This window comes from Meles meles, chromosome 9, assembly GCF_922984935.1.
Source record: "Meles meles chromosome 9, mMelMel3.1 paternal haplotype, whole genome shotgun sequence".
NCBI lineage: Eukaryota > Metazoa > Chordata > Mammalia > Carnivora > Mustelidae > Meles > Meles meles.
This window is the reverse complement of record NC_060074.1, coordinates 24,260,069-24,272,908: the sequence shown is the minus strand read 5'-3', so window position 1 is coordinate 24,272,908 and position 12,840 is coordinate 24,260,069. Positions and strand designations below refer to the sequence as shown.

The 12,840-nt window shown below is 36.5% G+C and overlaps 1 protein-coding gene and 1 pseudogene across 1 annotated transcript in view; both read right to left on the bottom strand.

Annotated features, from left to right (window-relative positions):
- Positions 1-12,840, bottom strand: part of SPAG16 (sperm associated antigen 16) — a 1,085,475-nt gene that overhangs the window by 966,581 nt on the left and 106,054 nt on the right. The gene's annotated exons all lie outside the window — the stretch shown is intronic.
- On the bottom strand, positions 2,768-2,926 carry LOC123951194 (annotated as a pseudogene).

The window sequence follows — 12,840 nt, the reverse complement described above, 5'->3', positions numbered from 1 at the left end:
CCCCCCAAAGCCAGCCCTAAAAGGCAGAGGTCCACTGGATCTACCTGTAAGGGTCTCATCCTTCAAAATTCTGCACATGAACCTACCACCTCTGTCACCAAATTCCCTTTTCATTAATATTACAAATTATAAAAATGGTCTGATTAAACAAAAAAAGGTCAAAATTCATATATTGATTTTGAGTATGTCCAGGATAAGTACTAGACATTCATTATGATAATTTGTTATTATAACATACTAAAAATACACTGTAACTGCAGAATAGTGATTTTGGAGTCAGATCTGATTTAAAAATCCCAGATCTTTCACATAATAGCTCTTTATACTCATACATTCAAAAATCACTTATTGTGAGCCAAAAACTATGATAAGTTGCACAGAAAGCAATGAACAAAAAGGTAGATACTCTCTACTCTCTCAGAACTTAGAATGACAGAAATAGACATTAATCAAGAATTATACTAAGGGGCGCCTGGGTGGCTCAGTGGGTTAAAGCCTCTGCCTTCAGCTCAGGTCATGATCCCAGAGTCCTGGGATTGAGCCCGGCATCGGGCTCTCTGCTCGGCGGGGAGCCTGCTTCCTCTTCTGTCTCTGCCTACCTCTCTTCCTACTTGTCTGTCAAATAAGTAAATTAAAAAAATAAATAAATAAATAAAAAAGAATTATACTAATATATGTAGAATTATAAACTGAGAAACAAGGCTCTAGGTAGAAAACAGCAAAAGACTCTGACCTAGAGTGAATGGTCAGGGAAAAACTTCCTTGAGGAAAAGATGCCTGTGTTGATATCCAAAGGAATCCAAAGGAATCCAAAGAAGGAGTTCATTAGAGCCTTAAAAGTTAATTGAAAAGATCTCTCCAGAAGAAAATTCAAATTCTAATATTTTATATGGTATATATATTTTTTGGTTACTAAACTGCTAGTTTATTTAAAAGGGTATTAAAGGACATGAATGAACTGGCAGATGAAGACATATATAGAGTAAGATCTGGAAAGCAGGAGGTCCCTGTGGATCTTGAGGCTTGGCATGAAGATGCATTCTGGTTCACCAACCTGGAAGCTTCTGTGCTGTATTTTTTTCATGTTATGTAAATAATAATAGAAAAAAAAATTATTTCATGAATAATTTCTACTGATACAATATCCCATCTTTCAAATAAAGACTAAGACCGTTTCCATAGTGTTATGTGCTCTACTGAGGAGGAAAAGACTTCAAATCAAGAAATGTAAAAGATTGGGGCGCCTGGGTGCCTCAGTGGGTTAAAGCCTCTGCCTTCGGCTCAGGTCATGATCCCAGGGTCCTGGGATCGAGCCCCACATCGGGCTCTCTGCTCCGCGGGGAGCCTGCTTCCTCCTCTCTGTCTGCCTGACTCTCTGCCAAATAAATATTAAAAAAAAAAAAAGAAGAAAGAAATGTAAAAGATTTAGTCTAAGGGCACCACTAGTGGTGATTAATGCAAATATTCTCACAAAAGAACAAGAATTTAATGGTATTTAAAAAGGAATTAAATGGTATTAAGAAAGGAATATCATTTCAGATAAAGATTTGCTGGTTGTGGGTAACATGAGAAAATTCAACATATCATACAATACAACTAGTACTTCTGACCCTCAAGTAGCTCATAAGCTACTTGACTGATTAAAACATTAAGCTTAATGGCATGCTAAGACTAAAACAATGTAACAATATAATTATATTAAAAGTAATTTTATTTGTGCTAAATTATATAGATTTAATAATACAGTACCAGAAGTCTACAGTACCATATATTTTTCTAAATGCCCAATATGTTCATTGCTTGACATATAGGGATCAAATAAATCTGTTTTCAGAAGAAACCAACACAGACCTTTTGTAGCATTTCCCTTCCTACTCAATGCCTCCACTAGCCACAGATTTTTTTTTTTACTAGCTCAAGTATGAAAACGCTTAACATTCTTTTCAATTGCCCAATTTAGTCTTCCTCACATCCTAAACTTCACTGATGTAAATCTGCAGCAAAACATGGAGGTTGGGGGAACCAGGTGGTGGGTAATAGGGAGGGCATGCATTGCATGGAGCACTGGGTGTTGTGCAAAAACAATAAACACTCTACGCTGAAAACATAAATAAACAAAATTTTTTTTAAAAAAACATGGATTAAGTAATTTAAACAGCTGATAAATAAAAGCTCAGACTAAAACTCAAGACTTATGACTCAAAGACAATGCACTTTCAGCTACATCTGTCTGACCAGAAATTTGAGAATGACTTAGGTTAGTTCTCAGAGATCTAAGTTCATCCGCACAGAGGAATTAAAAGACATAAAGGATATAGGGAATAAAAGGCCTATCTGCCTTTCATAAAAGTGAAAGAAGGTAACTAAGAGAAAGGTGAACTGGTTCCAAAGATCAATGTTAAATTACTTGTCCAAGATTCCAGAGCTTTCAAGTAGTACCAGAATTATAAAGAGAGACTAGACACACACCTTAAAGACTGCCAATGCTGGCCCTAAATACATATTGTATTATCTTGTTATTTGATAAACCACATTAAAATAATTTGATGTAGGTATGTGAGTTCAGATTTGTTTTCAGTCTGGAACAACTGGTGCAATGTGATACAATTTTCAGCCTCTTTTTATTTAATAAATATTAAGTCAAATTATATTGAGCTCCATGTGGATGAACAATACTCAAAACACTAATCAATTATTTTTTCACTAAATACATTTTAACCCGTTGCTTTTCTACATCAGTTTTTAATTATTTGTTTGATTTAACTACATAATGAGATACAAGGGCTTTTATTTTCCATTCAATACTATTTCCCTCTAAATCACTATTTAGAAAATAAAATGCACCATTTCTTAGATGAATTTTAATTAGCAATAATCGCGCCTCGGATAAACCTCATTGGCTACGATACTGCCACTGCGCAAAGCTCTTAGATGAATTTTATATTCAGCAAAAGAAATTAAATTTGCAGTGGATATTTTAATGAAAGCCATTTGCCAGAATAATCTTTCATAAACAATCATTATAAAGCAGATAAGATATTCAGTTTTGGTGCAAGAGTTGAGATACCATGTAATACATCCCTACAATTTAATATAGCAATTATCCCTGGAGAGTAGCATCATTGTCCTTACTTTCATTGCCTTGGGGAAACAAATCCAACATGAATTATCTGAAATTTAATCTAACTCCATTCATATTAGAATAAAAGAAATTTTGGCTATCCATTCAAGGAAAAAAAATCAAAGAAAATATTTTAATGAGTGTGGCCTTTTAAAGTAGGATATATGCCAGTTCTAGCCTTTTTTTTTTTTTTAAGATTTTATTTATTTGACAGAGAGCTCACAAGGAGGCAGAGAGGCAGGCAGAGAGAGAGGAAAGGAAGCAGGCTCCCTGCTGAGCAGAGAGCCCAATGAGGGGCTCAATCCCAGGACCCTGAGATCATGACCTGAGCTGAAGGCAGAGGTTTAACCCACTGAGCCACCCAGGCGCCTCCAGTCTAGCCTTTTAAAGATCAGCTTATAGAGACAATTTATAGAGAAAATGGTAGTATAAGAGAAGGTTATAATATCTGCCTTCCAGAAAGAGAAGTAAAAGTATGGGTATATCATATCCATTATCATTACAGAAACTAGTCAGCTGTGCTAATGCATAATACAAATTTGAGAACATTTTTGTTTATATAGATTATATATTTCTAAATCTGTACAGATTGGGAAAAAAAATGAGAGCTGGATTTTAACCTCACACAAGATATGCCAAAATAAATTCCAAGTAAACTAAAGATACAATTGTAAAATATAAAACTACAAAAGTACTAGAAGAAAATTTTGGTGATTATTATAATATTTGGATGAAGAATTTTTATGAAAATGTCAAAAAAATCCAGTAAAATGACAGATGAATTTAACAAAATATTAAAAGCTTCCTTGGTGAGCATTATATAAGCCAATTTAAAAGAATAGTAGAAAACTGTCAAACAAAATTATTTGCAGACAAACCATAAATGACTATTAATCTCACAAAACAAACTGGGGGTTGCTGGGGGGAGGTGGGGTTGGGAGAGGGGGAGGGGGTTAAGGACATTGGGGAGGGTATGTGCTATCGTGAGTGCTGTGAAGTGTGTAAACCTGGCGATTCACAGACCTGTACCCCTGGGGATAAAAATACATTATATGTTTATAAAAAAAAAAAATTGGAAGGGGTGGCGAACCATAAGAGACTATGGACTCTGAAAAACAACCTGAGGATTTTGAAGGGGCAGGGGTGGGAGGTTGGGGGAACCAGGTGGTGGGTAATAGGGAGGGCACGTATTGCATGGAGCACTGGGTGTTGTGCAAAAACAATGAATACTGTTACGCTGAAGATGTGGTATACATACACAATGAAATACTATGCAGCCATCAAAAGAAATGAAATCTTGCCATTTGCGACGACGTGGATGGAACTAGAGGGTATCATGCTTAGTGAAATAAGTCAATCGGAGAAAGACAACTATCATATGATCTCCCTGATATGAGGACATGGAGAAGCAACATGGGGGGGGTAGGGGGATAGAAGAATAAATGAAACAAGATGGGATTGGGAGGGAGACAAACCATAAATGACTCTTAATCTCACAAAACAAACTGGGGGTTGCTGGGGGGAGGTGGGATTGGGAGAGGGGGAGCGGGCTATGGACACTGGGGAGGAGAGGCGAACCATAAGAGACTATGGACTCTGAAAAACAACCTGAGGGTTTTGAAGGGTCAGGGGTGGGAGGTTGGGGCAACCTGAGGGTTTTGAAGGGTCAGGGGTGGGATGTTGGGGGAACAGGTGGTGGGTAATGGGGAGGGCACGTTTTGCATGGAGCACTGGGTGTTGTGCAAAAAGAATGAATACTGTTACGCTGAAAAAATAAATAAAATGGAAAAAAAAATAAAATAAATAAATTTAAAAGAAAAAAAAAAGAAACTGCCAAAAAAAAAAAATTATTGGCAATGTACATGGAAGACAGGAAGTTAGTGTCCTTATTCAATAAGTAACATTTATAAGTTACACAGGTAGGAAAATAAATGACCCATTCAGATATTTCATTAAATAAGAACTGCACATGGCCAATAAACATAATAAAGTGTTTAATTCACTAATTGTCAAAGAAATGCTAATTATATAAATAATAGCAAACATTTTTCATTTGTCCTACTGGGAAATATGATAAGCGCATATCAATAATAACATGGAAAAATGACCACTTCATCATTTTTAGAGGAAGAATGGCCAGTTTATCTTCTTTTAAGGTAAATATTGCAGAATATGCATATTTTACATGAATAGACTGCTGGACACAGAAATTCCAATTAGGGGAGGCTATGCTATGATAATGTAGTAAAGGCCTTCATATTTGCTATTCAATTCTATCGCCCATTATCCTAGTTTCAAGAGTCATGTTGTGCTTGAAAGAATTATTACTCTATTAGCAAGCAGTCTTGGATGAGGTTATCTAAGACACCTTGCTTTCCAAGGACTGACCTAAGTTAAGCTGCCAAGGTACCTTCTCTGGGGGCACCTCAGTGGCTCAGGCCTGGTTAAGTGTCTGCCCTCGGCTCAGGCCATGATCCCAAGGTCCTGGGATTGAGCCCCACATCCGGCTCCCTGCTCAGCAGAGAGCCTGTTTCTCCTTCTCTCTCTGCCTCCTGCTCTGCCCACCTGTGTTCTATCTCTCTGTCAAATAAATAAATAAAATCTTTAAAAAAAAAAGAAAAGAAAGAAACCTTCTCTGTAGAAAGTTATCATTGAACCAGCTGACCTAAAAACTGAGAAAAAACAGAACTTAGTTATCCCAAGAATAAAATATTGTGACTTCTCTTCTTTCCAATACCTAGTCCTTCAAACTTTAATTTGTATGATTTATTCATTTCCTTCCAATAAATTTGGTATTTTTCCACTAAGTTGACTAAGTTCCTGAGGCTTACAACTACAAAACCGTGATACAGAAATCAACAATTGACGAAAGATAAATGTGCAAGAATTTGATTGGCAATTATTTACAATGTTAAGGAAATACAGAAGAAAGCTTAAATATCAAAGGTGCAGGTTATTATAAATAAATTATGCTACACCCAAATAATGACATGATAGGCAATTACTAAAAAGAATTCTGTGAAATGGCAATGACTAACATAGAAAGATGTACTTATATTATTTTGGAATTCTATAATAAAGAGTTGCCCCTTCTCCCTTATTTATATGTTTATTTAGTTAGTCATCTATTTATTGATAATAGTATTGACTCATGTATATTTATTATTCTTGGAGTTATAATATAATACCATGTTATTTGTTCAAACTACAGCTTTGGTCATTGGTAACTCCTTCAGGCTAACTTCTATGTCCTACATTCCTTTAATATTCCCACATGTTTTTGTCCTTTGCTTTCTGACACTACAGGATACTACAGGCTCATTATATATGTTCCCTGCTCCAGCCCTAGCATCATGTCTCCAGAAAGTCCTGTTCCCTTTCATTGATGAATGGATACAACCATTTTTAACACAGTAAAATATCATATCGGCATATAAAATAAGATTATAGATCTTTAAAATCTTATTAATATGCTGAGATATTAATAAATTAATACACTGAGAAATCATATAGAATGTTAATAGAACAGTATATAGAATGTTGGTATTACAGTAAAAGTGGAGATATAGAACTTTTGCTGCAATGAGGCTATACATCAACCATACATTCTCCTCCTGTCTTGAATGTATCCCTTATTTCTAACAAAAATACTAGACATATTTCTTGACATTGAAGGCCACAATTCCTGCTTGATTCCCTCCAAGTCCATGGCAAAGAAATCAGTAAAACTCAGAGGCCAGGGACGTCTGGGTGGCTCAATCAGTTAAGCATCTGCCTTCAGCTCCCCGGCTTACAGGGAGTCTGCTTCTCACTCACTCTCTGCCTCTTTCCCCAGCTTGTGCTCTCTCTCTGAAATAAATAAAAATCTTAAAAGCAAACAAAGGAAAACTTGGGAGGCCAGATTCTTAGCCTGCCAGAGGTTTCTTTCCTAAGCCCAGAGCCTTGGAAGAAGACAAACCCTGAACTCCCAGATTCTCAGAGGTCAAATTCTGTAAGGATGTCCTCGAAAAACTGTGAGGAGTATGGCATCTCTAGAGTGGATCCCCACCTCTATAAACAGAACACCAGCCAGCTCATACTGGTACATAAATGTACCATGCATTTTTCATGTCATTGAAGTCATTTAGGTGTCAGGAAATTAACATGCTGAAAGCTAAAAATGGGTTATTAAAGAATAAAACTATACTTTAAAATAAGCTCTAATATCTGAAAAAGATAACTCCCTCCATAAATTAGCTATAAAGCGAAGACTGCTCATTTTATTAATTGAGGTATTTAATAATGTATTTCAATATGACTACTAATGCAAAGAACAATTGTGTCCATCTTGCTATATTAAGTCATAAAGTCAGGTTTTAAAATGAATATGATTAAATGTAGATTGAAATCGTTGGGTCTCTAATTAGTAAAATTATATATTCTTACACAGAAACCATTTAATTTTTAAAAGTAATTTCATCTTCTCCTGAACCTGCTGATAATAATTATTTGGTCTAACCCATCTTATGAAGCACCTAAAGTGTGTTCGAGAATTTCCTTTTCCATTTTCTTCCCACTTTTTGCTCTTTTCTCCCAAACTCTTTTCTCATGCTGCCCCTTCAAGACTCAAAACACATCACTACTGCAACCTGACTGGACTCACTCTCTCCTAAAACAAAGGAGAGTCTTGGAGGCAGAGTCTTGCCCTTGAGCTTAGCTTTGCCCCATAATAATTGGATGATATGGTACAAATTAGTAAAACCTCCTAGGCTTTAGTATCCTTATCTACAAAATGGAGATAACATCTCCTCTTTTAGGACTGTTGAAAGAACCAAAATTAAATAACATATTTAATGCCTAATTTAATAGTATCATATTGGCACTGCAATTCTAGGGATAATAGCAAACAATGGACACAGGAATTATTCTAAACAGTTTAAGCTTCACAACAATATGTGGCAGGCACAATTGTTAGCCCCTTTTTAGAGACGAAGACATGCAGGCACAAAGTATTTATTTAATTGAACTAAGACCACACAGCTACTAGCTCTGAGCAATCTAATATCTGAGTACAAGCATTCTATCTCTCTCCAGAGTCTCTGATCTTCAAAGCCTTGCTATACTATGTCATTAACTTTAAGGTAACCTAGCCTTTTTTTTTTTCCATTTTATTTATTTTTTCAGCGTAACAGTATTCATTCTTTTTGCACAACACCCAGTGCTCCATGCAAAACGTGCCCTCCCCATTACCCACCACCGGTTCCCCCAACCTCCCACCCCTGACCCTTCAAAACCCTCAGGTTGCCCCAACCTCCCACCCCTGACCCTTCAAAACCCTCAGGTTGTTTTTCAGAGTCCATAGTCTCTTATGGTTCGCCTCCCCTCCCCAATGTCCATAGCCCGCTCCCCCTCTCCCAATCCCACCTCCCCCCAGCAACCCCCAGTTTGTTTTGTGAGATTAAGGGTCATTTATGGTTTATCTCCCTCCCAATCCCATCTTGTTTCATTTATTCTTCTCCTATCCCCCTACCCCCCCATGTTGCTTCTCCATGTCCTCATATCAGGGAGATCATATGATAGTTGTCTTTCTCTGATTGACTTATTTCACTAAGCATGATACGCTCTAGTTCCATCCACGTCGTCGCAAATGGCAAGATTTCATTTCTTTTGATGGCTGCATAGTATTCCATTGTGTATATATACCACATCTTCTTGATCCATTCATCTGTTGATGGACATCTAGGTTCTTTCCATAGTTTGCCTATTGTAGACATTGCTGCTATAAACATTCGGGTACACGTGCCCCTTCGGATCACTATGTTTGTATCTTTAGGGTAAATACCCAGTAGTGCAATTGCTGGGTCATAGGGTAGTTCTATTTTCAACATTTTGAGGAACCTCCATGCTGTTTTCCAGAGTGGTTGCACCAGCTTGCATTCCCACCAACAGTGGAGGAGGGTTCCCCTTTCTCCGCATCCTCGCCAGCATCTGTCATTTCCTGACTTGTTAATTTTAGCCATTCTGACTGGTGTGAGGTGATATCTCATTGTGGTTTTGATTTGTATTTCCCTGATGCCGAGTGACGTGGAGCACTTTTTCATGATATGATACTATATGTGGAAAACCCAAAAGACTCCACTCCAAAACTGCTAGAACTTGTACAGGAATTCAGTAAAGTGTCAGGATATAAAATCAATGCACAGAAATCAGTTGCATTTCTGTACACCAACAACAAGACTGAAGAAAGAGAAATTAAGGAGTCAATCCCATTTACAATTGCACCCAAAACTATAAGATACCTAGGAATAAACCTAACCAAAGAGACTAAGAATCTATACACAGAAAATTATAAAGTACTCATGAAAGAAATTGAGGAAGACACAAAAAAATGGAAAAATGTTCCATGCTCCTGGATTGGAAGAATAAATATTGTGAAAATGTCTATGCTACCTAAAGCAATCTACACATTTAATGCAATCCCTATCAAAATACCATCCATTTTTTTCAAAGAAATGGAACAAATAATCCTAAAATTTATATGGAACCAGAAAAGACCTCGAATAGCCAAAGGAATATTGAAGAACAAAGCCAAAGTTGGTGGCATCACAATTCCGGACTTCAAGCTCTATTACAAAGCTGTCATCATCAAGACAGCATGGTACTGGCACAAAAACAGACACATAGATCAGTGGACAGAATAGAGAGCCCCGAAATCAACCCTCAACTCTATGGTCAACTAATCTTCGACAAAGCAGGAAAGAATGTCCAATGGAAAAAAGACAGCCTCTTCAATAAATGGTGCTGGGAAAACTGGACAGCCACATGCAGAAAAATGAAATTGGACCACTTCCTTACACCACACACGAAAATAGACTCCAAATGGATGAAGGACCTCAATGTGAGAAAGGAATCCATCAAAATCCTTGAGGAGAATGCAGGCAGCAACCTCTTCGACCTCAGCCGTAGCAACATCTTCCTAGGAACAACGGCAAAGGCAAGGGAAGCAAGGGCAAAAATGAACTATTGGGATTTCATCAAGATCAAAAGCTTTTGCACAGCAAAGGAAACAGTTAACAAAACCAAAAGACAACTGACAGAATGGGAGAAGATATTTGCAAACGACATATCAGATAAAGGGCTAGTATCCAAAATCTATAAGGAACTTAGCAAACTCAACACCCAAAGAACAAACAATCCAATCAAGAAATGGGCAGAGGACATGAACAGACATTTCTGCAAAGAAGACATCCAGATGGTAACCTAGCCTTTTACTGAAATATTTTAATATTTATTTGTTTATGTCTAATATTGGGAGTTGAACTTAAAGAAAGTAAAGCAATGTTTGGTCAGTGTATGGAATTTCCTTCTGCATATTCATTTCTATCCTTGGAGAAAGAAATAGAAGCTAAGGCCAGAGAAATGTTCAAGTTTTGGATAGCAAGAATGTATCAGCTCAAAAATGTAGCACAAAATAAGACAATTTTTTTTTCTGGTCAACCAACCCCAGAGATTATTTGATCTATCTCCCCATATGAAGTAAAAACACTAAACCAATACTAACCAAAACATGACCCCCATGCCTGAGTTCTCATGAGGAAACAAGTCACTAAAAGACACACCTCTCACTTGAGGCAACACCCTGGAGAGAGAAGTACTAGTAAGAAGACAGCATTACTGTGATACCTAAGAACTAGAGCAGGGAGTACTTAGAAAAGTGTGAGATGTCATCATAGGCTGCTGGTGGTGATGTTAACTCTACCTCTGGAGGCTAAGACTCTGAGATCAAATGCTAGGCCTCAGGCTTGCACCAAGATGAGAAAAATGGTACTCAGACAGCCAATCTTTGATCTAGAGGAAGCATGAGCTCCATGTCAGCCAAGGAGTAAACGGCACAACCTACAGGAGTCCTCTATATTGAGTCAGAAATTAGAAATGGCATACCTGGGTGTATGAAGGCAGTCAGAGAAGGAAGTGGCTCTGTGATATCTGGTACCATATCAGGTATTCCTACCCATGTACCAAATAAATGGCCAGGTGGTTCTCTGTATATGTGAACATGCATGATTAGGGGTATTGTTTCCTTTTTTTTTTTTTCCTAAGTGCCTATGGAAAAGCATGGTTAAATGTTCAAAAAATTATTTTATTTTATTTTGAAAGAGAGAGCAAGAGACCAAGTTGGGTAGGGAGAGAGGAAGTGGGAGAGAGAATTTCAGCACTCTCTACACCCAGCATGGAGCCCAAGCCCAGTGCAGGGCTTGAACTCACGATACTGAAATCATGATCTGAGCCAAAATCAAGAGTCAGATACTTAACCAACTGAACTACACATGTGCCCCTCAAAAATGATTTTTAAAAATGAGCCAAAAATTACTGAAATTAACACATAAGCCATTTTGTAGCAAATATTAATGCTTCCAGGAGCTCTATAAGGGATTTAGTTTATTAAAAGAACTATATGAGCCTTATGTAACACAGAATAATCCAATATATAGGTGCTCAAAATAACCTTGGGTAACTTATTAAATTCTTTCAAGAGTATTAAAACAACTCATATTGTTCCTATATTCACATCCTTCATTGCTATGTAAGTTCTAAAAATCCCTTCCTGGCCTCTATTTTTTAAAATAAAAGTGCATATATATGTCTTCCAGTTTACAATAACACTCTTTGTGAGTAATAATGCACTCATTTTTGCTTCACATAGCAACCCATTTTCTTCTGCTCTCTATTTGTCATCTCAAAAATGGGCAATATCTGTCTCTGAAGAAAAATACAGCATATAAAATATGAGCACACTATCTAAGGATTATCTGACAGTGTCTTGTGATAGATTATTCCAAAGAATACATATAACTGCTCTTATCCTTCATCATCAGATCAAATGCATCATTTATGTAGGGTTTTTTTTTCCATGAAGAGTAAGTTCCAAAAGAAGGTAATAAACATCACTACCATTTTGACATGCATTACAAATGTCAGAGGGAGATATGTCATATGCTAGGTAGTAACACAACTAAGACACAGCCTAAGTGAAAATTGTAACTAATGTACATTGCTTTTACTATAGTTTAATGTTTGATAAAATAAATGTATAATTTAACTTTATCTTTTATCAACTGAGAAAGCAATATTATCCTTAGGAATCACTACAAATGCAGCTTGTCATTTGTTAATCTGGTTTAGGAGCAGGAAGAAAACTACATATAATTAGTTGCCCTATCCATCATTTTGAATATAAAAGTCCCATACAGAGACCAAGTCAATGCAGTAGTTGAAATAAAACGTGTTCTTAACATGACTTGTTAAAGGGATCTTGTATACTATTAAATGATCTTCATTTTGACATTCAACGTGTTCTTTTAAATCATGCTTTCAGTTCAATACCTATAACCTAATTTACCAAACTACAATGTAGTCCATATAACAATAAGCAACAGCAATTAGTATATTTATAATATAAAAGTTTTTTTGAAAAATAGTAGTAAAGGGTTTTAATGCAAAATTATTTTAAAGTGAAAAACAATACTCATTTTTAAAAAATATGCACCTTTTAAATGTTATTAGACTTCATTATTTCTTGAAGGCCCATCAGGTTATGAGGGCTATACAAATATTATAAAGTTCAGAATATGATCCTTTCTTATAAATATCTTCCTTCTCACTCCTTATTTTTATTTGACCTCAATTAGTGCTACTAAAATAATTTTCTGTAAGTGCATATTAAGGAGAAAATTGGTGGT